Source organism: Pieris brassicae, chromosome 11, assembly GCF_905147105.1.
Source record: "Pieris brassicae chromosome 11, ilPieBrab1.1, whole genome shotgun sequence".
In the NCBI taxonomy this organism is placed as follows: Eukaryota; Metazoa; Arthropoda; class Insecta; order Lepidoptera; family Pieridae; genus Pieris; species Pieris brassicae.
The window spans coordinates 9,535,461-9,560,825 of NC_059675.1; the positions used below are offsets into that span (position 1 = coordinate 9,535,461).

Consider the following 25,365-nt stretch of genomic DNA (forward strand, 5'->3'; position numbering starts at 1 on the left):
TATTATACTTCTGTTATATATTATACTATATATATATTAAAATTCTGTAAATTTTTGAAAATTTTGATTTACAAAACATTTAACTTTAATGTGAACAGTATTTTTTTCTTATACAAAGTAATAAATCGAAGTGCTTCTAAATCTATAATAGGGTTTTGACGTCATGATATGAATAACCGATGAAGTTCAGTTGTAAGCCGTCAATAGGCTCTCAATAAGAGCTCATGGTAGCCCCCTTTCCCAAGTTTGATTATACGTTTACGTATATTCTACATATTATATAACTTCCTTTTGTAACAAATAACTTTACCAGACAAAAAAGACACCTGTAAGTAAAAAGCGCTATCAAAAAGAAATTACCTTATTTCCCAAATATCCATAAAAGATGGCATCAACGAGGCTCATTAAGGCTTTCAAGGGATGAAAACCGTATTTTTATAACAAACCTTTTGCAACAAGGAGTACCGTGGTCCCACTAAAGCTTAGCGGATTATTGACGAGTTAGCCCTTAAAAGGTAATCTCTAAATCTCTTAGTAAAGAACTCCAAAGATAAACTCTTGTAGTCACTTTTTACTGAAATATCATGTCTTTTTCGCACTGACTTGAAACTGCTTGTGGCAGCCACTTAAGGCTCCGGTATACTTATCAGGAAAAATATTATCTTTGTCTCCATTGTAGTATCAAAATATCAAATATACTCTCCAGACGTTAAAAATTTGCATGATCTCACTTCTCCATATTAAAGTATCATCATACTTTCAAAAAATATCACTAAGAAATTCACATAACGGAGTCCTTTCAATGTAGGCCCGAAGGGACCCTAATGCTTCCCATTTACAGTATATTTGGAAGATAACTGTAGATTACTTTAAAGCTGCTTTATCATAATGTTTGATATTGAGTAACGCAGTCTTGTAGGCTACTACGCCCACTACACAAGTGGGCGTAGTGCCTAGCTATATATATTTAGAGGAAACAAATTAACAGACACGCGGCGGATCTTTAACGAATAAAATCTTTTTGCTTTATCTTTTATTTTTGATGACTATTAATTTATATGAAACATAAAGTTCAAATGACCAAGATTTTAAATAAACACTTAGTTTTATCATATTTCTTGTGTGCTTCGAGTATTGTTTAGATGCTATAAAACGACGGTACAGTTAGCACCATGCTTGTTACCGTGGTTACGATGCTATTTCTATTTTTTTAAAAGGGAGCCGTAGTAACAAATTGATAAAACTTTAGTACTTTAGATACTGGTTTTATAAATAAAACTTAATCATGAATTTCTTAACGTTTTTTTCACACCTGAATAAAATATTTATAATATAGTGTAAATGAGCACATAAAACTACAATGCCGCAGTTATATTTATGAATGTATAAAATGGTAACATAAATAATTTTATCCGATATTTCATATATAATTTTTATGACCTATTGGCGGTTTATTGAATAAAGATAATATTATGTTCATCGAATTTTATTAAACGAGATATTTTCAGAAATGTAATTATAAATATGAATACTCGATGAATACGATTTTCAATCAGCTCGAATCTAAACATCAAGCATTACCTTTAACATGTCCTATTTCGCGGCGTATTTGTAATCCGCGTGTTAAAATCTCACTCCGTTTAAGTGCCACCTAACAAACACTTGGGGATAATCTTAACACCGATAAATCTTGCTGATTTTATCTTCTGTTTCAGGTTTACGTAGAATTCGAGGCAATACAGCAGTAATGTGAGTATTTTAAAATTGTTAATGTCAAACAATGGACGAAACGTTAGGTTTGGTTAGTACTATGTATATCAGTTTTAACAGTAGTACATATCTGTGATTAAGAAATAATAAATCTTTTTAAATGATCCTTACCCTTGGTTGGATTGTTTGCTCCAGCGCGAACAATTTGTATGACTCAAAACTTAACGATTGAAAAGGCTGCGGGAAAATTTTCTTGCCAGTTATTCTTGCCCGCTCTACGCCTTTGACTTGCGAACTGGTAGTAAATGTATATTTAGAATTAATTTAACTTTTTTTCTGATTTTCATATGTGTTCATATATGAATAAAGTTATTTTGACTTTGATTGGTTGAAATGCTGGTAGCCAATCACAATGGCGATGACGACAACGACGCGATCGACAGTTTCATTTTTAAGACTAAATTCTAATCCTATGTCGCTTCGAAAATTACTAAACTACTAAAGTTTTTAGCTTCACTAACAGGTAGACATATCATGCCAAAGTCAACCTAATAAACACATTATTTATGTTTTTGAATAAAACATTAGCCAATGGAACTTCATTTACTAACGACTGAACATTTTGTACCATATTGAGAAAATTATTCTCAGTCAGCGTTTTCAATTATCAATAAGTACTGTCAGTGACCTGTGTAATAATCAAAACACTGTTAAATCATTAAATGAACGACTCAAGTGCAATCATTCGATCAACGGAAAATAAATGCTTTATGCACCTTAAGATACAATGAGCTTTGAGTCCTAAGGTTTAGATTTGAATATTGTTCTCTAATTTAAATTGGCTACGCTATTAGGAATTGATTTGACACAAACATTTGTTTTTTAGAAAATGGCTTTTGAAACTTGGGTGGCGCGCACAGTAGAACAATTTGTAGTTGCTTTAAGAATATGAAGGTTCTATGTGAGGGGTAAAATATTCTGACTTATCATGGAAATAGGAAAACTTACATACTTAGTAGTAGCGGTATTAAATTCAAACCTTTGACGTGTTTAGAGTTGAATATTGTTCTGTAATTTAAATTTGCTACTCTAATAGGAATTGATTTGACACAAACATTTGTTTTTTAGAAAATGGCGTTTGAAACTTGGGTGGCGCGCACAGTAGAACAATTTGTGGTTACTTTTAGAATATGGGTATTCTATGTGAGGGGTAAAATATGCTGACTTATCGTGGAAATAGGAAAACTGACATACTTAGTAGTAGCGTTATTAAATTCAAACCTTTGACGTGTTTAATGTTAAAATATTCAAATCTTGATCCCATGAGAGCAAAGCAATCATCTCTTGTACAGAAAGGCAAGGTTACACGCAAATTTGTGCAAAAATTACGCAAATGCAGCGACTGAATAAGTCTTCAGTTTAAACGCTTCTTCGAGTGACTATTTTAGTTAAGAATCTAGTACTTCTATTGTAGTGAAGAAAGACTAAAAATTACATTTTATTATAAATAAATAAACTGTAGTGTAAATGTTTAGTCAACGGGCATTATTATTATTTGTTTGCGTTATTTCTTAGAGCATTACCGTTTACATTATACATGTAAAATATATATACATTTAATGTTTGAACCAAATTAAATTCTTAATGTTTTTCGTTCACTTGAATCAAATTAGCGTAGTTTTTTAAATGTCTAAGGTTTACATAGCTGTTTTAAATTATTTGGCTTATCTTTAAGCCATTTCTTAATTGAAACAAAAAAAAGTATTTTTTGTTTTCCCTTTAAATAGATTCGGATATCTTCTTCTTCAGTCGCACTCTTAATTTCTGAAAGTCGTGTTAGCCCATAATGACCTTTACTTGAGCGGTCCAGCTAGTAGGGGATCGGCCTCAATGTCTGGTGCCCTCCACTCTACCAGTTACGATGTGTTTTTCTAGGTTTTTTGGATCTCTGCGTGTTACATGTAAAAATAATTCAGGATGCGTTAGTAACAAAGGGTCGAAAGACTTTACATTTTTTACTTGTAACCATGTTAGTATGGACACGTTTGTGTCCTTAGCTGTCCAGGGAATCCTTAGCTTCACATAGATGTTAGATTCAAATATATATAATTGTTTAAAGGTCTACAAAATTACCAACAGTCTTAATGTTTTAATTTTGTTCTTAGGTATGTAAATTTATCAGTCAAAATCAAAACAATATATTAGTTAATAAAGTTTGCATAGCGTTTGAAATCTTTGATATTTACTTATAATATAACAGATCCATATCACATAATTCAGTAGTGCTCAACAACCGTATGACCACTGATTCCATATGTTTCATTGATCATGTTATTTCATAGTCAAGTGATCAGCGTTTTCTGTCTACATCTTTAATAGCAGGTGTTAATTGTACACATCGAAAGAAATAAAAATTGCTTCCGCTGGGGTTTGTATCCGAGATATGCGGAAAGTCCAATATCTTAAATTTAAAATAGTCTGCATAAACTTTCGTGTCGCCCCGATTCTTTGAAGGAGCTGATGCAAAAATTGCGATGGTAGTACCGCGTCTCAAAAGCTTCGAAACGCCTTTTTGTACGACGTGTTTTCAACAAATAATTAGGTCATTATTATACCTGAAACTTATTTACCTCAGCCTCCTCAAAATACCTATTGGCTTCATAAAATTGGTAATCTCGGTGGAGGACGAAACCTTGCGAAAATTTCTAACAGAATATAAACAATAAGTTGAAATTTTCAATCCGTCAAAACTCAAAGTTTCAATTTAACGCCGTTCTTGATCTTAAATACAAATAAGAGGATCGGAAAAACTTCTAAACTCCGTCACGGTGAGTTGAGCTGCCTCACCCTCGTTTTAAGTTTGTATAAATATTAAATTGTGTTCATCTAGGGTTACAAAATGCAAAAAATTGTTATAAAGTACTAAATAGTTAAGTTTGACGCAACAATACTAAACATGAAGTTTATGATAAAAAGATTGTATTGTTAAGGTGAAAACAGAGTCAGAGCTAACATAAACAAATGCAATATGTACAGCATAAAAATGCAAACTGTACGCGTCACCTATCTCAAGAAATCCTAAATCCTATCTAACCTTTGTTCGAGTCCGATTACCTCCCAAGGGACTTGGGATTCGAATTTATCATTAGAGAATTCTTCGATGAAGGTAGCTTTCAAATATTTCAGTTCATTTCGGAATAAAATCCAACTTACCACTGAATTGTGTCTTTTGTTGATCTATTGATGACATGTATGTTGATTTTGATAATATGATTTATTATTATTATTAAGCTTTCATTGTAATTTCAACCTTGCAAAAAATAGATATGAGCATCACAAGACATAAAAATTGACTTATGAGTAAGAATGTAATCTTAAACGTATAACTTCCAGTATTTGTTTTGCTCTTTGCTCTTTAGTTTAGGGTTAGATTTTTAGGTATACAGCCCTCATTAAAAAATATTTGGGGTGATAGTGTGACGTTATAATCTCAACACGTCAGATCACGTCACATTCCTTCCGTCCTGCAGTACCTGTGTGCGAAGATAAACGATGAAGCATACCTACATTTTTCCTGTTCGTAACTCCCTGTGACTTTCTAAAGTCTAAAGCAAAGTACGTAAAAATACGTCAATGCAATCAGTTTTATGCTAGCTATCTTAAAACTATGGTTTTTAGTAACACCTGAAATCACAATTCAAGTTTTAGCATAATTTTTACAATTTCTATATATACATACAGCAAACATACTCTTGAAAGCGTATTGTAATGTTGAATACATTTGCTGCATGCTTGGTGCTAGTCATGAAAGATGTTGGGAAATACCCTAAATAGTTATTAATTTTCTATAGGTAAGCACACTTCGCTTGAAAGGAAGAATAATTTACGAATACATAACAAGTAGACATCGCTACACTAGGTAAAATAGTTAGTTTTCTTGTTCCTTTCCAATATTAAACTCCATTTTTCATGAAACACTACAATAACTTTATTATTGTATCAGGTTAGGTAATTTCACCATGTTGTCTTGCTCCTTGTTTGTAACCTAGGTGGCAATAAATGTAAATTTACCCTAATTAAGGTCAAAATTGTGTAATACAATTCGTATTATACATCGTCGTTTGTTATTAATTGCACTAGGCAAGATTTTTATGATAAATAATAAGAACCTTTCAAGTCTTGGTATGTTCTATATTATGTAAGAACACGTATTCATATTGACTCATATTTTAACAATTTAGATTTTTTTAATTAAGGAGGTTAGGTGACTTTACAATCTGAAATACTACTCCAGGTTTATTTTATGACTTTTAAAAAAAATCCGTCAAAAATTAAATTTTAATAACATCACTACAGCTTCGTGATTTTGACGCGAATGTATAAAATACAAAAGTTATTTTAAAATATTGTTTATAAAAGTTTTCATTTGCAATTTGATATCCATTCAGAAAGGTCACTTAATATAACACTTATTTATTACTGGCTTTTTCTGTAAATCACGCGTTAGTTAGCGATAATATTCTTATGTAGGGTATGATATGCTTTATTTGAACATATCGTAAAATACTTTCGATTGGGTCAAATTATTATCATAAATGTATCATGGTGATAAAAAATTCGTTTAGCCGTTTAAACATTTCCTTCAATGTCGTATACTTTTTTCAAATTTTTGTATTATGTACTAAACTATTTTGTATAAATAATAAAGATTAGAAAAAAGTAGTCACTCTATATTAAGCCATTTTAAATTCATGCACTAAAAAAACGTGATCATGTAGAAGCTTTTTTTAATTTTTTATCTGTGTTCCTTTCCATACCTGGTACGTACTCAGAACGCCTATCAACTTGTGCTTCCTCATCACCCATGAAATAAACTTGCAAAAAATTTGGTTGCGTGTTATATTACTTTAAGTACAATGCGCTTTTAACAAATCGCTAATGCCTTGAAATCACACGCAACCTTCAATGACGTCTCCGCTCACGCGTCTGCACTCTGCCTGCGTTCGGGTCGCTCACTCAGCGATGAACGACTTCTTCCCGCACCTCACCCGCCGAACGTCGGACCTTACTTCGTTTAGAACGTTCACACATTATGGAGAATTCACACAATATCTTTATAAATTGTCGCCAATGTGTTATTCTGATGTATAGTTATTGTGAAATTTAATTAATATCCATTCAGTAGTTTTTACGCGAAAGAGTAACAAACATCCATCCTTACAAACTTTCGCATTTATAATATTAATAGGATAGTTAGCGCTGAGTAGCAACCCTGTTGCAGCGAAAGCAAGTAAAGTTTTATGCAACTTGATCGTTACGTCATCAAATCAAACGGATCAATTTGTGCCAGGTTTCTGAGGTACATTTAAGCCAATTTATCTATATTAACATTATTAGTTTGATTACCCGATGTATGCGTTGTCATCAACGTATCTCCGATTAAAGTCGGTTTTATTTGCCACTTATTTAAAAAAAAACTTCATTTGATATTTAAAACAGCTAATCGTACACGATTAGCCGTTTAGACTTTTAGCGGAGTGTACTCAGCACGACAAAAATTCGATAATCTGTTTTGTAGAGGTTTTGTTGTGCAATCAAATCAAATTTCAATGTACATTGTAAAAAAATCTTAAAAGTCTACCTATTATATTTGATCCAATGTTAGTACCAAATCTTGTTACTGTATTTGTAATAATAATGATAATAAGAAAAGCCTTTTTAATTTCCAATCATTACATTAAAATAAAATATAGCATACATTTTTTACATTCTTTTTTTAATGTTAACCCTCGTATATCCTAGCTACTTTCAGGACCGTCGATCGGAATTCCTAAAAAGTAGTAAAGCCTCTTCTAGATTTTCTCAACAACTTTTTCTATGTCAACTATTCATTCTCCATTAGCTTTCTGCTACCGCTTCTATTTCTTTTATTCACCTTTGTTTTGGACGCCCTCTTCTTCTTCTTCCCCATGGTCATTTCCATATAGTTGTCTTTAAAGTCCACCTTTTATCTGTGTATCTTGCTATATGCCCCGCTCATTGCCACTTCTGTTTTAGGGCATAATATAAGGCATCTATTATTTTTGTTTTTCGTCTTATTTTTTCGCTTTAAATTTTATGTATTTTTCTTATTTTTAGTGCCCTTATTTCCATTGCTTTCTGGCATGCATATATTTTGGTGTTTATTTTAAGATACAAGTGTCTAAGACAATTTTCTTTCGGTAAAAGAGGAAATTGCCCTTATAAGATTTCCTTCTTTTCTAGTCTTTTGTTAGCGGATTGAAAAGTACAGACATTATCAGGAACAAAAAGAAATTACCGAGTTACATATAGCAGGAGACTACTCAAAACAAACCTTAGAATTAAGGTAGTACTTGCAACCCAAACTAATGGAAGAAAGGCAAAAAGAAAATTTCGCATTTTAATAAAGTATGATAAACTTATTGTTAAAGAAAATTCAACGGCCATAGACAAGAGAAAGAGATAATTCAACCCCTCCGTGAGTCCAAAGCTCGTCTAAAAATCATAGCATAAATGCATTCGATATGATGAGAGGCCCATCTCACGCGCCTTTACCAATCCCAATATAAAGATGCAATAGAAAAGTAACTGTATTTATAACTAGACAAAAAATGTGAAAAGCTATCAAAAGGTATTATGAAACAGTTTTGTAACTTCTAATTCTCTTACTGTTTAATATAAAATAAAAAGGCTTATTTGAATGTTCAATGTTTGTTATGTAAGTAGTTTTCTATTAACTTATTTCCCCTAAGATGTCATTCCATTATTTACATTAAACCATGTGTGTAAATATTGCCATAATCACAGATAAAACACACGTGACATGACATTTTCACTTGTCACTCTACGATTCCCAAAAGAATTTAAACCTCACATAAAACATCTGTGCTCAATCAACTGTTTCATCGCTCGAATACAACGTTCATTCCTCGCTGCATTAAAATCTGTCATATTCAACCTTACGTTTTATGACAAGATGTCGTTGTAGTCGTTAAAATTAATATAAAGTTATAAATTAATATAGAGTTTTGTTGGTATCAGTTATTGCGTTATATAAGTTTTATTTTATTTATTTACTTTGTTCACTCAATTTGTTCTATTACATATGGTACACATACATTGAGATAAAATAAATTAAGGAGGCAATAAAATAATACTGGCTCTTATATTCCTTTATATATTTTATGCTCCATTAACGCCTTGTTCAGTAAGTTTGAAAAAAAATAACTTCCTACATCTAAAGGTATTTCCTTTCATCGTTATAAAATCCACTAATAGATATATTACGTTTTATTTCGAATTTGATTTTAAAATGTTTTGATTAGTATTTTTTTCATTTTGCAGATATTAATCACAACATTGTAATATTACCATTTATTAGAAAATCACATATGAAAAATATGTTATTCTTGTTACACTTATTAAAAACTTGCAATGATGGCTAAATTTGCAAGAGAATCTTTTGCAAGTAAGTTACAAAATAATCTTCATAAATCGCATTAGCAATTTACTAGAGTGCTCTCGCCTCAGCGCTGGAAAACCAGTTATGAATATTTATTATTTACTGCTATAGGCCCGAATTAATCCCGTCCGACAAATAAAGCGATAGTTAATGGCATAGCCAAGGATTTTACATTTTAAGAACGTAATTAATGAAACTCGATTGGCTCACAAAACTTATATCCTTATTAGGTATAGAACCATGTATCCTCAAGTCAAAACGTAAGAATAAAATAATACAACTCTGTGTCTCATGAAAAATATGTGTTATTTTATTTCTTTATTTCACAATATGTTACATTAGAAAACCGCTGTGGTTTGTATTAAAGTAACCATAGCAGTCTTGTTTAGGAGCGCGACAAATGCAGATAAACATAGTATTTTTATTACATACAAATTCTATCACTAACACAAATAAAGCGCTTATTTGTGTTGCATTCCTTTTAAAGAGAACTAAAACTCCTTTTAACTTGTATTGTAAAAGACACAGTATTTTATTTTAGTATTTCCAGAAATTAAAGGGTAAAAATGGCTTAAAAAGTTTTCATTTCATGTCTTGCCAGCACTTATTACATGCTCAAAGAAGAACTTAGCAAAGCCTTATGTCATATAAGTTTTGTTATTATTTTAGTATCCGCTGTAGAAGTTTGAAACAAAGCCTTCACAAAGAAATTAAAATTGCTTGTATTAAATCGCTTGGAATTTGTGCATTGAAAGTTACGAAAATTTTATTCATGTACTAACTCTACTAACTAAATTTTACGGACGGGTGCTGTGAATTAAAATATGTGGTTAATAATTTGGACCGCGGTGCTCCAGTAGGTACCCTTATATATATCATCCAGTATATTAATGTATCTATATATATAGGCTGTCCTATCCCCGACCCTGTTCATTCTGCATATCAATGATATGTTGATACTTTGCAACATTCATTGCTGCGGACGGTTAGGGTCCTTCAAGAAAATATCGTACGAATTCTTGAAAGGCCGACAACGCACTTGCGAGCCTTCTGGCAATGTGATTGTCCATAGGCGGCGGTATCACTTAACATCAGGTGAGCGTCCTGCCCGTTTGCCTCCTATTACATAAAAAAAATATATATACAGAACAAGTTGATATTTTTAAATAGATATTATGTTCAACTATTTTATCTAGAAAACTTTGTCGTGTTGTTAAAGTTTCTTGAAATTGTACTTATTCTCAGTTTGTTGATACAATAAAACATAAAGTTTTCAATTCTAGAAAATCTTAAAACAAATTACTTTACATCTAGCTAATAAGAAATACTCTTGTACTTACCATCTACGCACATATAAACATGTAAGTCACCATTCAATCAATAATTGCTTTAATCATTATCCAATCCAGGGCGTGTTTGCACGGCTCTCACCGATTGGCTTTAACACTAAATATAGGTTTGTATAGAAACCAATTAATTGGTTAAGAAAAACACTTTATAAACGGATTAAAGCTATTTGTATTATTATAAGCTTATAATTATTTTACATGATTTAAAAATTTCCGACGTTTCGCGTGCTTTACAGTGCGTGGTCACGGTGACAGAAGACAAAAGGTGTTGAATGTCAAAAGTGTCACAGCTATAGAGAAAGTTGTGTTATCTGTTTTTATTTCCCCGGAGTTGGTATCAACTAAAAGATGACGGGTTTTTGCAGAAATGACTCACGGTGTCCTCTATTTTCGCGGATTGTTTGTCTTAGGGTTTTAATTGGGATATTATTGGATTATAGGCGTTTGATAATTTTAGACCGTCTTCTCTATTGAAATTGGGGTGTTTTTTTATTTCAATAGCTTCGCGTACCAATCTTGGGAAGAATCGTTCTTCTTTCGCAAGTACTTTCGGTTGGTCAAAGCGTATGTAGTGATTAGGCCTATGTAGTATGTGTTCACAGACTGCTGATTTTGTGTGTCGTCTATGTCTTATGTCCGCAATGTGTTCTTTGAGTCTGCTGGACATATTGCCTTTAGTTTACCCTATGTAAGACAGGCCACAGTCGCAATCCAGTTTGTATATACCTGCATCTTGCAACGGGGTGTTACTTTTGATTGGTCTTAGGAATTGCTGAATCTTCTTGTGCGGCTTGAAAATTGTATTAATAGCAGCTCGTTTTAGGATCCGGCTAATTTTATCTGTAACATATGGCAGGTAGGCTGGCTGGCGGGGAACTGTTTGTGTCTTGTTTTTGTTTCTGTGATGCAGCCGGGGGATGCGCAGCTTGTTTCGGTGTAGCACCTGTTTTACATGCTGTAGTTCCTCCTCGAGGTGTGCAGCATCACAAAGACGTTGGGCACTCTGGAACAAACATTTACCGACAGAAAGCAGTTGTGAAGGGTGGTGGTAGGATTCACCATTAAGGTACCTGTGTGGGTTGCCTTTCTGTGTATTAAGTTACCTAGTGAGCCATCTGCTTTGCGTATAATTAAAATGTCCAAAAAGGGCAGACAGTTGTTGGTCTCTTGTTCAACAGTAAATTTAATGCTGTTGTGTATTGAATTTAAATGTGCTAGAAATGAAGATATTTTGACATTAATGTACTACAAATGTGTCATCGACATATCTCTTGTACCGTCGAGGTTTAACTGGTTTTTTTCATCTTTCAATGTTAAAAGCTATGTTAACCAAAGACAATACTATGTACCTTGAAGATATTACCTTGAATCTTGATGTTAACATGATATCTTTTACCTTAGAAAACAGTCATACGTAGTCGTTCCAGAGTAAGAGGTTCTTTAAGCACTAGTAAATAATTAAATAAGTATAGAATTGATTCAATAAGTGCGTATAAATTTTGTCATTAGGTCATTATAAATTTTATCTTAATTAATAATCTACCGTTACTTAGTGCTGTACAATTGTATGCGGGTGAAAATTAGAAATATGCGTTCGATATTCACAGTTCTAAAGATCTCCCGAATAATTATAATTACAACACAGTCTCACATATAGCTGAAGTATTAGAAAAGCTTAACGTATTATATGGAAAATTCTAAGTTACATAATTCAATCCACAACAGCGTTCGAAAATGTTTCGTCATCAATCGCAATAGATCGTAACGATACCGACTTTCGTGCAGAAATAAAAGCTTTGGAAACTTGAGGGGATTTTGATACGCATCGAGTCACGAGAGGTTCTCATTTAGCTTTGATCTCCGCCACGCCTACCTGTTATGGTGGTTTTCACGCTATATTACAGGCTTCATAAAATACTGAATTACTAATGATTATGAGACAAGATTGCTTATTGGTGACCGAATATTAGATCAGTCTATACTGAGGAGTTTAATTGAATGCGCTAATTTCAGGAAATACTGGTACGAAGTGATAATATTTGTGGTCGAACTTTAATTTATCTGAAAAGTACAACATACATAGAGTTGATTTCAGGATAGGTTTGTTAAAAGGGCCTGGTGCCACAAATTCATTCTGCTCCTAGAAAGTGATTCATATTACTGTGTTGAAGATAGTTCGGGGCTTTTAGTTATCTCCGCAAAACAAGTCACAAATAGTCTTTGCATTCGTGACTTGTTTTGCAGGTTTTGCAGGTCAGGAGACTTGATTTCGGTCCTATTTTTTTATATACATGTGTCTTCACTATGACATCATGGAACATTACGATCTAGCCTAACTTAAGACTAATAAGTAATTAAGTATTACCTAATTTAATACCTAATTACTAAAAAGGATCTCTATTAAAGGAAAGACACTCTGTTCTTGTGTTCTACTTTTTCACTCACTGTTTAGCACTTAATACTAACGTGCACTATCACTAATTCACTAGTTGAATGGTTTTGTCCTTTTCAGTCTTCTCACTAATTCTTTTGCGTAACCTCTGTAATTAGCAGGTTGTGTGACTCATCACAGTGACCAATCGCTTTTGCGTCTCGTGACTTGTACAGTCCACTATTAGATGCTATGCAGTACATTTTACACACCACAGCTCCTGGGATCAGTATTTCTGTTTACTTCGATTTTGCAGCCAAGTATGGTTTTGATATCCTACATTTTTGTAAGCTATCCTGTTGGCGAAATTAAAGAAGAAACATATTAAGTGGTTCCTTGTTCTTCCTATATATACAATTTTTTTAATCTGCATCTAAAAATCTAAGCTCTTGGATTGTGAGGTCTTGCGCTCAACTTTCTGGCTTGCGAGTTGCATGCAGTTTTTTTGCCATTGCTCTTATTGGTCTGCTCTACTTGTTTACCAATTAATTTACTCTATCCATTCCTAATGCCCACAGGCAAGCCGAGGATAGAACAGTGTGACGGCAATATTCACGTACCGGTTAGGGCATTCCAAGAGAAACAACACCTTCAGATGACGAAGTTGAGAGTAAAGTTTTAAATTCGTACTTTTATCACTTAACATCAGATGATCTTTCTTTAATGAAACATCGGTTTTCAATAGGAAATTTTAACCAAACACCAATAATTAAATATTATGTTAATGTATATTGCAGTCGTGGATATGTCACACTTTTTTGCAGCGCAGAAGTATGATTATCTACAGGTCCAAGTACAATAGATATTTTCTATTGTACTTGGACCTGTAGATATATGCAAATATTAATTTAGACAATTCAACGAATAGTATCTAACATCTGCGCAACCATTAGTGCTGAGTCCCTAACATTAAAACTACAGGTTAATTGGTGGTAGGTCAACAGAGCTTATCCAATTCTGATCGATTGCCTCAATGACATTCCAAGAATTTTATAATTATTGATGCATGTAATGATTAAACTGCGGCTAGTTGTAACCTGCGGTAATAACCGCAATTGTATAAGTAATTATTATATATATACCAATATTCTGCTTACAGCCTTCAGCCTTCTAAAAAGAAAAGAATACAATTATTAGAAACAAGATAAAGACGAACTAATAAATGCTTTACAACTGAAATGGGGTTGGAAAGGTCACTTAGGTAGACTCAAAGACGAACGCTCGAACGGGCCCCAGTTTAGAAAAAAGCGTTGGAAATCCTAGGCGAACGTGGGTGAAGTAGAGTAGTGGGGGCCAGTTAACTGTCTAGTGTCTACAGCCGTAGCGTGCGGACGTAACTTGAGTACCTATTGGTGGTGTTTTTGAGTATTAGATAAATGGTCTTATAGATATTGCCGGCAGAAAGTGGCTGCATCAAACCAAAAATAGACAACATTGGAAATCAATTAACTGAAAAACGTCTAAAATGCCATGCTTAATGCACGGGAGCTTGAACAAATTATGTATTATATTTACAATATATATGTATTGTTTATTATAATATATTAACTGTTTGTTAAGTATGATTAAGTTTTTATTAAACGAAGAATTTTATGGATATTTTTCTGTTAGTAAAACAATAACCGAGTAGTTTTAACATAATGTGTTTAGTAAATATGTAAAATTTTACTATAGTATGCAGTCGAATAACCTACTTAATCTATTAAAATACAAGTTTCTCCCTTCCCTAATTCCTAGATAAATATCTTAGCTTGGAGCAATTCTGAATTTTGTTACAATACCATTTCCTATTGTAAAACAAAGAGGTTGCAAGCCTTTGCCAAGCTAGTGGTCCTAGGAAAGCTGTCACCACTATTGTCCTAGTATTCAAGTTAAGTGCTGCAAAATTATTAAATTTATTCATCGATTATTTAAATGTAAATCAATCGGAGCGTCAAATATTTTTTTTCTATTTGTTGTCAAGCGTATTACTTATTTGGTAAGGGTGTGGAAAAGATCCTTTGTGTTAAAATCCTAATATTTTTTTAAACTACTATTTGGGTATTCCAAATATTGGATGACGACCAACTTCTAGTTAACGAGAGGCGGTAAAAGACATTTCCCAAAATATTTTGAGATAAAATACATATAAAAATAAATTGAGTAACTTATCCGCATAGCCTGTTTCATTACTTCAAATACAAAAATTTATCAGAAATGATGAAATATTCAGTATATTTCATTAAAGCGTGATTTACGAGGGTAACTTTTATCACGCATCAAGTATTTCACTGTACCTACATGATTTAAAATGCAACATTCAAACGAATCATCCAACAGCTTTTGATATAATCAAATTGTAGTGTTTACATGCCATTTTTAAAATTCTACATTTTAAGAATATTTTTTGATAGTTATTACTTTTAATTAGAGATAGTATGGTTTCCTTATTTATAGTGTGGGTGCTCACAAATGTACATTATTTAATATTTAAAATGCTAAATTATTCGTCCAAAATAGGACACAAAATAGTACAAAATAGGACAAAATAATAAAACTATAGGTTTATTTCGCTTTTATGATGACAGGTGAAGCTTAGTAACCGCGGTCTTCGAGGTCCGCGTTATATTTTTATGTGGTGTGTTGCGATAAAACAAGGTTTTGCATAAAACGGGTTGAATTTCATTCTCACAAGAGTATGGTCTAAATAACCAATAAACTGTATCGTATCGCATTGCGGGGGAAATAGAAACCGTACGTTCCATTTATGTCTAAGATGTATGTTGTTTTTATCTGTTTCCTATTTTAAGAGATTTTTAGATACAAGAATTGCGCTCGCAGGAGTGGCGTAAACAAATTATGAAATGATGGCCCGTTACGTTCGGTTGTGATTAGTAAACAGCACCTCCGGATCAAATACATGTTGAAAGCGGAACGAGTTTGGTTCCGATTTTCGAGTTCCGGTTCGTCGTTTGTTCTACATTCTCCCCCCATACGTTCATGTGGTCAACTCACCAAGTGAAAAAAAAATATTTTTGGATAAGAGTTATTAGTAATTAAGTAACTAATTTTTAAGTTTTCAAAACTTTGTTCCCAAAAATAATCCTTCTTGTTTTTCTATAAATTGGTTATCAATATTCTAAGGTATGAAATCGAATACCAATAATAAAACCGAATGTATCGCTCGAATAAATAAAGATTTACCTCAATTTCCTATAAATTAGATGAAGATATTTAGGATCAAATAATACGTCAGCAGGAAATCTACTTGCCCGCTTGAGAGAACCTAGGTAGAATCGTGTTAGCCTGGCCTTGTTTATTTCGTCCAAGAACTCAAATCAAATTTATAACTTAGGTCGTTTAGTTTGATTTTATGTTAGATTTAGATAAACTCTTTGTACGCCTGGTATCTACCAGTTATTTATGAATGCTTATTATTATATAAGTGCAAATTAGCTAACAAGAATATAAGTATGGATCACTTATAAAAAATCTGATATTATTATTACCGTACCGTACCGTACCGTACTTAGCATTTTTTGTCTCTTTTCATAAAATTGTATGAATGCTGAAATACGTAATGAAGAGACATAGAAACGCTTTTTTTAAAACGGAGTTATAAGATTTATTTTGTTTTTCTAAGTTTGAAACTGATTTACGAAAATATAGGGCAAGGTCATTGAGAACACTAGAACTGTTTTAGGATTTATTTAGCCTTAAAGATTACATTTATAGTCAACGAATTTACATACTTTCTAATGGCTTAAGCAAAAGTTAATAAAAAACTACTCAATACGCCTTTAAGATGTCATATTTTACACATAAAATCGTAATTGTCAATTCATTAATTCGTCTTACACCAAAATTGATTAAATGGTAAATGGGTCTAATTTTACACAGCTATCGCGAAACGAATCGTTGAATAACGGTTACATTACCGGTCAATAAAATTTATCGAAACCGCTTCCGTTTAATTCGAGCAATTGATTATGGAGTCAGATTTTAATCGGGAAGATGTTCCTGACCACACACAGCTTGAGTACCATGCCAACGATAGGCGCATTTATGATTATTGGGGTATTGGGATTATAGTACTTTTATTAGGTTAAAACTAATAACGTCAAAAATATCAGTCATCTCTTAATTTAGGTTAGTCACATGTTCTGTAATAATTATTGAGCGATTTATTCTTAATTTATCTGTTTTCTAGGCGCGTTGTCAGGCTGTCCCACTTAGAAGAACGGCATCGCACTCGCGAGTAGGCACTTAATATTCTTTTTTAATAATGAATGGACTTAAAATCAAATTTCCGAAGGCCGTGTTAATTGAATTCGAATTCAGTCATTTGTTTTTAGATAGGTTTTTTGTTTTTGCGAAATTTTGGTTGTATTTGTATAGATGAACTGAAAATTGGACCAATTTTCGAATATAAATTCCTATAGTGAAATACCACCGCTCAAACAGCACAAATCATTAAAGACTTGTAGGGGATTAGTCCTCTACAAGTCTACTGTTTACACATGTGCTTACACGACATTAACACGGTCAATTATTGGTCTTGGATTTAGTGTCAAATGCACATTTACTCTCATGCGTCAAATCGGGACGATAAAAAAGCTACATAAGTGGGTGCTATACCATCTAAGAGAACAATAGCGAACCTTTCGCTTCGAAACATGTATAGTACTAAGAAATCGCCACTAAAAAACAGAATTATAGATAACATTGCTACTTGAGATGATAGTGGATAGTGTATGCTTACCAAATGTAAGCGTTCATCTCAGTAGGTAAATTTGGGTACAGCGCCTAATCAGTAAAAAACGATTACTCATGACTGTCGGGTGGACTGTTTTTCTATATCTGCAATTTTTTCACTTCTTCCTCTGTTTTACTTCTGTCGTCTCTTTTTGTCTTTTTTTTTGCTGTAGACTAGCATTGGAAATTGTTATGAAAACTGAACAAAATAAAACGCGTCATTCGTGAATGTTGACAACTTCAAATTACGTTTCATTTCACTCAAAAAAAAAGTAAATATTAGTTAATTTATAGTTTTTAAATTATGGATTATACTTTCTGGCAGGGGAAATGAAATGACATGGGAGGTATGAAATGACATGGGGGTATGAAAATTTTAGGGACAAAGTTTACAGGAGTTAACAAAATAAATAAAATTCGATTATTTTCGTAAAAGGACAACGAGACGTCGCAATTAAAGTTTAGGAGTTGGGAGTGATTTTTAAAAATTATTTAATTTTCTACTTTTTTTTAAAAGTTGGTCAGGACAGCGGATTACGAGGTTACAGAGTATTGCCCTTATTCAATGTTTGTCCTCTTTGAAAGCTTATCGTAAACGTTTAAATTAATATTTCACTTTATAATATCTTTCAGGAATAGAGTTTATAAAGAAAATAAAAATACTGCTACCATTGCCGCTCTCGGTAGAAATGAAAAATAAATATTGACTGAAGTAAAATTATGGGAAGGTACGTTAATATAAATTAGATGTTGCAGCTTTAAAGAAAGATTGAAGTGTGAGAGACCGATTGATAAGTTAGGTCACTGATGAACTGTTCCGTCAAGTAATCATTGCTTCAATTATATAGTGAGTCGGGTCGGCAATAATTTCAAAATTTCATTATTTATTCTCATATTCAAAATTAAAATGAATTTATAATAATTAAAGTTTTAAAAAAAATTGTATGGCACTGAATGAATTAAAAATAATAAGAAGTTGTATATAATAAAATTAAAAACTAAAAACTTGGTGATATATTTTTTTTGGACAATACTTCTAATTAATCGGGTAGCCACAAAAACAAGCTTATATGATCTTCCTGTTAATAAATTTTTATTTTTAGTAATGTAAGACCAATCAATAGAAATACGTACTATTTAAAATTTGAAGTGCATTTTAACGTCAGTTAATTGTTTTTAATTGTTTTTAACTTATGTATACAATAAAAATGTAACTAAGGCAGCGATTTTCCTTCCATTGGGTCGAATTAAGTGTCATTATTATATATGCTCTTCTCACCGCGAAGCCTTCTTCTCTGAGCGTAAGCCAAGTATCTGAGGAGAGACTAATTTGGAGTTAACTTTGTTATCGTTGGAACTAAATTATGTAAGCGAGGCTCAAAGGATCGGCTTAGGCACAAACTTGTTTATTATCAAAGTTTGAGCCCTTATTCTGTTACGATAAAAATTAAGGAGTTTTTTGACGAAACTCACAATTTCCTTTACAATGTAGAGAATGAATCCTACGTACATTAGAATTTTGCAAGGAAAGCAAGCAATTTTTCCTTTCACTACGATAAACGCTGTTCAACCATTGTCAAGATTCAAGATATTTATTATCTCATGAATAATGGATATATTCAAGATATTTATTATCCCATAAAATAAGAACTACGATATTTATCATTTAATATAAGTACCTATAAAGGTAAATATTGTTCTTATAGGTTTTATAGTGTATAGGTCTTATGGTTGTATATAGGTTTTATGTTATGTGGCACATATGTATGTTTGATGTATATTTCGATGTCTCGCTAGAATTAGTAAGCAGAATTTTGTAATGATAAATACACCGAATTTACCGTCATTGCTCCTTTTAATAAGGTATTGTTTTTCATACGAAACATAGTTCACAAAATAAGGCCTTTTTATTTATCGGGCTATACCTTCTTATATTATTCTGGAACTTCAATACTTTATTTTTATAGTCCTACGTTCAGAACTCACTTTTATGTAATAATTTGTAAATACAATAAATACGACTCAAATAAATAGAAATATGGATTAAAGGAAGAGCAAAATCTAACAAAGCTTAATCTGTATTCGACACACCTTTAATAATCTCGGCGTCAACAGGGGCGCGTGCCATATATAACATTGGACATTTTCCAAGAAAAAAACTAAATTTGCAGCAGCTAACCATTTTATATTATCGTTCTCATCAGCGGAATAAAGATTTTTTAGGGATTCAACACCCGAAGGAGGAATATTTAGTTATTTAATATAAGACTTGGGTAAATTTAACGTTGTCTGTGGTTTAGACGAGTACTTAACAATTAAACAAAACTTTATTACATTACATACATTACGTTGTTTATATTTAACAGTGTGCCGAGTACACAATATTTTTTTGTTATATTTCAGGTTGACGCATGTTAAGCTCAACAAGTAAAACTGTAAGTATTAAAATATAGTTAAGTTAAAATCCCAGATATCTATCTATACTGTATTTAAACATGATAGTAAATAAAATAAATCAATGCCGCTGCAGCCCTTTTAGGTTTGGGCCTTCTTTTAGGTTTCTGTATCTGGTTTATGATCAATTTGCAATGTAATAAGCAAGTAGGTTATCAGCCTACTCTATCTATGCCTGACACACGCCGTAGACTTTTTGGGTCTAAGTCAAGATTTCCCTGAGAGATACGACCTCCAATTGTTTAAAGAAAGAGTATACTCCTCTCTCAAAGGCTGGCAACGCACCCACTAAAATGGGTGTTCATGGGCTGCAATGCATACCCGTTTTGGAAGTTCCGTAGACGCGTTTGTCTTCCGATAAAATTTTTTTTAGGTAAATTAATTAACACATTTTACATTGTGTTTTCTTATTAGTGCAAGGCCAATTAATGCAATTTAAAAATATTGTTATTCATTACTTTTAGTAGTAAAATGAAAGTTTATGTAGGTGCATCAGACTCATACTTAGATGAAGGAAATGCTCCGCCTATAAAAATATACGGAATTTGAAGACTTGATTTTATTATGCCTTAAAATCATTCTGTGTAGACTTGCAATATTTTTAGATAGGCATAGTTCATCACACTTCTGATATCACTATTTGGCTCTTAACTATCAGTAAGTTGCGTTTCCTCGTATATTATGCGGATGTAACAATTAGAGTCCAAAGGGTTCCCTTGTGGAACTCCACAAAAACTCTAAATTACTTGTTTGCCGACCTACATTTGTCGACTTCATTAGTAAATGTTTCCATACTAGTTTTTGCTTAAATTATAACCCATAACGGTGATATGATAGTTTCTTGCCTTACCTTTATATAGTGAAATTAGTTTTTTTATCCTATCTATTTTTTTAAACAGAAAATTTAAACATATTATAAATATTTTATTAAATTCAAATAATACGATAAGCTTTCTGGTTGCTTTTTGATTGGACGATAGAAATTCGAATATAGTATGAGTATGTGATACTAACACTACACTTTAACGGTTGATTAGATGCTATAACATAATATAACTAGCCTGTCCATAAATACTGTTATCTTTCTTATTTTAACTTTTTTATTTGGAATACGTGTATTATTTTAAAAACTTCTTTCGATATTGCGGCATTTCTCATATTCATGTTCATAATTCATGTCAATTTCAATTTAAAATATGGAATGGGGTATTAAATAAATTGCAGTGATCACCTTCCACAAATTAAATATTTTGCCGTCGGTAATATTCCAGACTCTTCAAAAGCTTGGTATCAGCTACAACAACACTTCGTCTGTCAAAGGCCAAAATAAATCGGGGCCGCGTGGTGTTAAAGCTACAAAGGCTCTTAATGCTGTCAAATCCGTTGTGAATTTGTCGAACGAAATTGGGAAGCAAAAAATCTTTTCGCGAAAAATTAGGATTCCCGCTAGGACTCTGTCGGGTACCTACTATACGCGAGGGAGCGGAGGAAAACACGACCTGAAGCTCGGTGCTATTGTCGATAAACAAGACATGCACTAAATCAATCTTTACAATTAAAGAGAGTGGGTAGACCAAAAGGCCTTCAGTAGCGATACGCAGGTGAAAGGCACAGAAATATCCTCTTTACCGATGAATTTTTTTTACGATTGAAGACCCTACAATAAGCAAAATAAAAAACTGTACGGTCTCAGTTCCAAAGAAGCTGCTTAAGTGGTCGGAAGGGCACGAAGGCACAAACTACGCAAGCCAGGCTTAAAACCAACGTTTCGGACTTTATAAGAGATGAAGACTGGCCCCCATCTAGCCCAGACCTCAACTCTCTAAACTTCAAATTATGGTTAGTTTTAGAGAACATGCCCTGCCTTGAACGACACGGATACATTGAGCCTATTAAAAAATCTTTGAAGCAAGCGGTGGCGGAATTTACCTCGGAAACAGTGCTTAATTTATAGATTCGCCAAACAGATTAAAGGACTGTATAAAAGCCAAAAGTGGCCATTTCGTGACCTGAAACTTTAATGTATAAATTTATTAACGTAAGTATAAACTTATACTTACTCACCTACACTCAACTCTAAAACACTACGCGTATACAGGCACACTTTGTATTTTAAGAATAATTGTCATAACAGCTTTTTGCGTCGACTTATTATACTATATACTATACTTTTATATATAATCAGTGTGCGTAATAAGATCTTGTTATCTAAAGTAATTAGATTTGGTCGTGCTAAATAAATTAAAATGTGCTTTAACGCTCTGATGGAAAAACAATGTTTAGTTTATATTCATTAAAAAAAAAATATGATTAATGTAATAAATTTATTTTATTTAATTATATGAAAACTACACATGATTAAATTAGCCAACATTAGTGTAACAAATAAAATGTAGTAAAACTAGCCAAAACTGGGAAGCTTTTCTTAAGCTCCACCCGCACTATTCATGAAGTGTTTTCGTACTAAATGCTTTTAGCAACGCTATTGTAGAGGAGTTTCTATACGCTGGAATATATTTAAGCTTTAATTGAACTGGAGCCAAAAAGCTGTGTAACGCGAAAAAGCCAGATTGTATTATGTAATGAAATTAATAATATTATTTCTTTTAATTATTATTTTTTGTCATACTTCAAAGTACAACTACGTCAGCGTAAATTTCAAATAAAAAGCTAGTTTACTAATAGGTTTCTGTCGCTTGAAAATATATGTATAGTGTTGGATACTATAAACTTAAAACGCTTTTGGAATCAATTTTTTTTTGTTTTCATTTAGATTGTCATATACAAATACTTTACCACGCTTAACTTTACTACGCCAAAACACCAGAAATAACTTGAATTTATAAACGATTAACTATCATAATTATTCAGTGTAAGATATCGTTTCAAATTAGCAACTGTAAATGAAAAAGTACAAAAGTAAACTTAATTTCGAATACTTTCCCGATTAAAACATAACAATTAAAGTTTAAATTTAAAAACTTAGAGAGGACAACTTCGCTTTACTCTCGAATCTCGATTGATAATGAAATTGTACTAAAATTTGTTTTCTTTTTGCATTAGTTTGTATTAGGCGTGTGATATAAGTTATTACTACTAATTTGATAATTTAATTAAATTACAATATATATTATATAGTATTCTTGGTGACGCCCGTTTATATTTAAAAAAGTCGTGTTATTATACGTTTATATATGGTAAATTGAGTAGTTTTTATTTTGCATATGAAAACCGATGCAGTTTTTTGCGCATAATTTTCCACTGGTTCGCGGATACCACTTAAAATCTTAGTTATCTTTGTTTTCTTTTTATCAAAATGATCTATAAAATCCCCGAATCGGCATCGTAAAACCCAAATCCCTCAGGATATCAACATGTTAAATTAATTCTACTGACCCTTGTCTGTAGCTTATCACAAAGAGTTTTCTGAAAACAGCCCTTTTTGTATCGTATGCAAATTTAACATGAGAGATAAAATATATTAAATGACCTATAAACATTTTGTGCATTTAATTAATCAAATAAATCAGCAGCAGTATCATTAGACTCGCTATTTATGACTTATTTTAACCGGTATTTTTTGTCCTCTGTTAACAACATTAACTAGGAACACTCAGTTGGAGGCTTCGATTTACGGCTACAATTATGGTAACGCGAAATTTTGATTCCAAATTTCAGCCGTTGCTATAAGCTTAGATTAGACAAAATTTGTCGTTATATAGCTGGTATACTTCACGTTTATTTTAGTTAATATTATGTGACTTCTACTACTAAGGAAGTGGACAGGATTTACAGAACAACTGTATCTATCTGTCATATTTTAGATTTACACAAATATCAAATATCACAAAACAATACTGAACTTATTATCTGCCTCCAATTGAAAATAATGTAATGATTTTATGAATTTATCTATTGATCATAACACTATTGTGTTTGATGACTCCATTTGTTGTTTGATAAACGTTCGTTATTATTTGATATAACCTGGTTATTTTTGACAATATGGAATATAATTTGGACAATAATACATAAAAATGTATATTTTCTAAATTTAACAGTCTTATGTTCAATTTAGTTTATTATTTAACGTGTCCAAATCTCTTAACGCCAGTATTAAAATTTAAAAAAAATGCTCGTTTGCACCTTTTTTGAGGACTAAACACTATTCTCTACAAGCAGAGTTGGGGACACATTAAATAGAGTATCGGATATTATTGTAAATATTAATAGAATAAAATATGGAGACATTTGCTGTCTTTTATTCCATTTATGTTATATGAATTTAAGATTCGGAATATCGAGTATACCACTCTAATTGTATACTATTGTACGCAAATGTACATTTACTATTTTGTAACAAGTCTTGTTTGATCAAGGCAGCAAGCCTTGACATATCGGGTCTCTCTGAATCTTTTTCCGTATGAAGAGTGGTCAGAGGAGTTGTTTAGTTGTTTTTAAGGGTTTTTTTTTCGCACTTATTTAGGGTCCTTCAAGACAAGAGTGCACCAATTCTAGAAAAATCAATATATTCGCGGGTTTCACTAAAAGGAGGAACAACAACTATTTACAATTGAATAGTTTTATATCTCAAATGTCTATACAGATTGTCTCTACTTACATTTCTAAAACCAACTTGAATGAGAGATAACCTTGACACTCAAATAATATTCTATTTATAAAATATATCTTGTATTTTACATTGCATCGCTTATTTAATAAAATTCCTTCAAATAGTTGGCATCAACTGCTTTTTAAATTTACCATAACCATACGATTTCATAAATCCCCTCAACTCTGATTGAGTTGCGTTTTCAAATAAATCAACTTGTTGCTGAATGCTAATATAGTTGAAATTCGATTGAATCGTCTCTCATTTTGTCGTTGGTATTTCTTTTAAGTGACTGCAAAATCGCATAGAAAATATACGAGGCGAGATCGTCTAATAAAGGCACCACTAAAGTTTGCCACAAATAGGTAGATATCTTTATTCTCTAAAAACTGATTTTCGTTTTATACTCCCTTAGCACATTGACGCCTCTAACAAATTGCGCTATTTTCGAAATCTTCTTTTCAATTTTTTCTTTGCCAAATGATAAGAAAATGATAAAATAACGTAACTATTGTATATAGTATTTAAAAATATTTGTTTTATTGTTCAAGGGTGTTCCAAAAATAGATTCAGCTTTTCATCTCGTTTATTT

The 25,365-nt window shown here is 32.2% G+C and overlaps 1 protein-coding gene across 3 annotated transcripts in view; it reads left to right on the forward strand.

Moving 5' to 3' along the window:
* The window catches only part of LOC123716038 (immunoglobulin superfamily member 10-like), a 113,854-nt gene that overhangs the window by 15,413 nt on the left and 73,076 nt on the right, over positions 1-25,365 (forward strand). For 2 of the 3 annotated variants that reach the window (XM_045671530.1, XM_045671533.1), the window contains exon 2: positions 1,716-1,749. The exons of the other annotated variant lie outside the window; for it this stretch is intronic. The gene's annotated coding sequence lies outside the window, so the exon portion shown is untranslated. The remainder of the gene's footprint in view (positions 1-1,715; positions 1,750-25,365) is intronic. 3 annotated transcript variants of the gene reach the window in all.